This window comes from Poecilia reticulata, linkage group LG2, assembly GCF_000633615.1.
Source record: "Poecilia reticulata strain Guanapo linkage group LG2, Guppy_female_1.0+MT, whole genome shotgun sequence".
Lineage (NCBI taxonomy): Eukaryota > Metazoa > Chordata > Actinopteri > Cyprinodontiformes > Poeciliidae > Poecilia > Poecilia reticulata.
In genome coordinates this window covers 42,712,915-42,716,094 of record NC_024332.1, presented here as the reverse complement: position 1 = coordinate 42,716,094, position 3,180 = coordinate 42,712,915, and the positions used below count along the sequence as shown (strand labels likewise).

General features: G+C 42.8%; 1 non-coding gene across 1 annotated transcript; it reads left to right on the top strand.

Moving 5' to 3' along the window:
* Positions 1–2,907: 2,907 nt before the first annotated feature.
* trnaq-cug (transfer RNA glutamine (anticodon CUG)) lies at positions 2,908–2,979 on the top strand. Its single transcript has one exon. It is a non-coding gene; the product is annotated as a tRNA-Gln (tRNA).
* Positions 2,980–3,180: the final 201 nt, after the last annotated feature.

The window sequence follows — 3,180 nt, the reverse complement described above, 5'->3', positions numbered from 1 at the left end:
GGATCGACCGCAGCCCAGGTCAGTGGAAACGTCAACAAACCAGAACTGCTTATGATCTACGGTAGAACGGGCCGTACAAGATGAGCATTAGCTAACCATGGGTAGAACGGGCCGTACAAGATGAGCATTAGCTAACCATGATGTCCACCTGCTGCATCAAAATCCTGGCCGGGAACAGACAATGTGATTTGGAGGATTTTTTGTTTCAAAGTTTTGGGACCCCATAGGTTCAAATGATCCAGATTAGTATCTTTAAAAAAAACATAAATCAGATCATAAAACGCATTGGGACGTCCCCAGAAATGGCCTCTAAACGCACCACAACACAGCAGATGCTCCTGCTGTTTACCTGAGAACAAATGGTGGGAGGAAAATGTCTTAAGTTTCTGCTGTTGCCAAACTGCAGCTTCAGGCTTACAGAAAGATTTGACATTACCCAGAAAAGATAGATTTGTCACGATTTGCCTTTAAATAACGCCACCACAGGATCCTGAAAGTTTCTGAAATCTGCTGCAAACCTGACAACTTGTCAACAGAGGCTGAATCTCCGATCTAAACTTCAGATTATCCATCCTGTGCCTGCAGGACGTCCGACTGTTGAGTAGAATAACTTTGACATTCTGTCCCTAATAAATACAGTAAGATTCAGTAACTTCTCTGAGTTATTTCTATATATTTTTAGGTGTTGGGATTTTTTTAAAGATAATAGAAAAAGGTTGATCTGAGTTCATTTGGATCTTCATACTGGTGAGGAAATACTGGAAAACTACATTACGATTTGGGCTCAAAAGGAAATGATTCAACTTCAGGTGGATGAAATATTTGCATTTCCGCCGCGCCTGGACATACACTTCACATTTAATGTATTCAGAATCCGCTGCTTTGCTCCAAGCAGGGAATATTGAGTGGTTTCACACTAAAGGCCGGTCAAACAGAAAGGCACAGGAGCAAATTTTCTCACCTCTCACTCTCTTCGGGCCGGTTGAATGACAGTGTGACAAAGCCGCCCTGTGAGTGTGTCTGAGGAGGCACGGCGGAGTCAGAGCTGTGACAAGTGTTTGCTTGACTGGAGGAGGATGACAAAGGCAGTGACAGTAACGCCGGCAGACCGCGAGACGGAATGCAATGTGCAAGAACGAATCATTATTCTTTCCATCCGGATTCAGGTGTGCTGGTTTCTCCGTGTTCATCTGCAGGTACGAGGTTTTCCACCGTCTCTGCGGCTGAAGATGTTTAGACAGGCCTGATGTCTCYGGATGAGTCTTCCTGTAGCTCCACTGCTGATTAAAAAGCTTTTTAACAAGATCATCTTGGGTGGCACTAACTGTCACTGACAGCACATTATTGCCTGAGTGAAGTGCCTCTGATCCGACTTTAATAAATGTTAGCTTGTCAGGGCCACTAAAGCTGATAAAGATTAGAATCCCTCACTATATTACAAAATGCCAGCCAGCATAACAACCTTGACTTAACGGGTTCCCTGAGCGCCTCCTCTTCCTTTCAGGGCGTCTGCAGATTCTGTCAGAGCAACACAATAAAATCACACAATAAAACCAGGCAGATGAAATGTGTCTTGTTTAGCTTTTGTTCTCAAACTGGCGCTTGGAGGACATTTTTGAGGTATTTCTGTAAAACAAACATCATTTGATTGTTTTTTTCTCACCTTAAAAATTTAATTCAGTTAAATAAATAATGTTAATAAATTATGCARCCTGACCTATCTGTCCATCTCTTTTCTTTTCCACCTTAATCTTTGGACCACCWMAGGACTGGTGGTCCTATGATTTGCAAATTCATCCCACAGAGAAGAGAAATAACCTGCAAACTGTTTGGTCGACACTGGAGAACCCAGAGAAAACCCACCGTGTGACCCGTCTGTGACCTGGTAAGGCATCCTGATACCAACAACTTTCTTACTGTCTTCTGTTTTAAAAAGGTTATTACTTTACCCACAAGCTGGAATGTTAATAAGCTCTTGCTTTATTAATAGTACATATTCTTTGTTACACACGTTCAAAGCACAGCCACGTTTTCATTTCATGGTTTGTTGGCTTGCAGGTCAACTGGTGTTTACACCAAACACTGTGATATTTTGTCGTCTGATTTAATGATTTTGAGTGGAGAGAGTCCCACAGAATTAGTTTTAAGATGAAAGAGTAGTGTAGTGAAATATTTTATTACACTTTTTTGAACTTGTTAATTGAAAGAATCCCATACATCCAACTTAAGGGAACGAGTCGCTTCTCATTTCTTAAGCAGCCATGTTGAAAGACACAACCTCTGCCCATATGTTTGCTGGAAAGATCAGTCTGTTTAAGACGGGTCAGATCATCGGCATCAAGCAGAGAAAACARAGATTTCAGGTGTGACTGTAACTGGGATAGAAAAATCCAGTTGAAGAACAACAGCAGCAGAACTCAGGGCGATGTCGTCTAGTAAGAGCTTTTCCACATGCTCAGTGTGAAGCAAACTCAGGGGATTGAGGCTGAGCAGCTGTGTAGCCTTAAGAAAACCACTAATCAGGGAGAATAACCATAGAAACAGGCGTTTGTTTGCGAGGGAGGCTGAAGATTGGACTCAGGAGTGAAGGAAGGAGGTCATGTGATGTGATGAGTCCAGATTTACCCTCAGTCAGAGTGATGAGTGCGTCAGAGAGAGGCAGAGAAGTGATGCACCCAACATGTCTGCTGGGATCTGCAGTTGCTGCAGTTGGTCCAGTCCAAGTCCTCAGCCCAAAGGAAAAGGAGAATGTAAGATGTAGTAATGTAAGAAGTCAAAGCCAGGATTCACTGGGTTCAGACAGCAGGAGAAATGAATGGACCACAGAGTTCGGACCCTAACAGGCTTTGTGTCGTTGTCGGACTCTTCAGTCATCAAAACAAGATCTTAATTAAGTTCCCCCTTGGTGGTTCTATGGTGTGATGGTTAGCACTCTGGACTCTGAATCCAGTGATCTGAGTTCAAGTCTCAGTAGAACCTTTTGTCTCTGCTCCTGACATCTTCAATACAGTTTTTGATACCAGGCTTAGTTTATGGACCAAAATGTGAAATTAGGGACAAGTACAAGTCTGACAGTTTGTTCACCAAGTCACTGTGCTCTCTGAGAGGATCTATGGTATAAGTATTTGACATTGTTCCATGCCCATCGTTGACATTAGTCTCTGACAACTTTTGGATCCT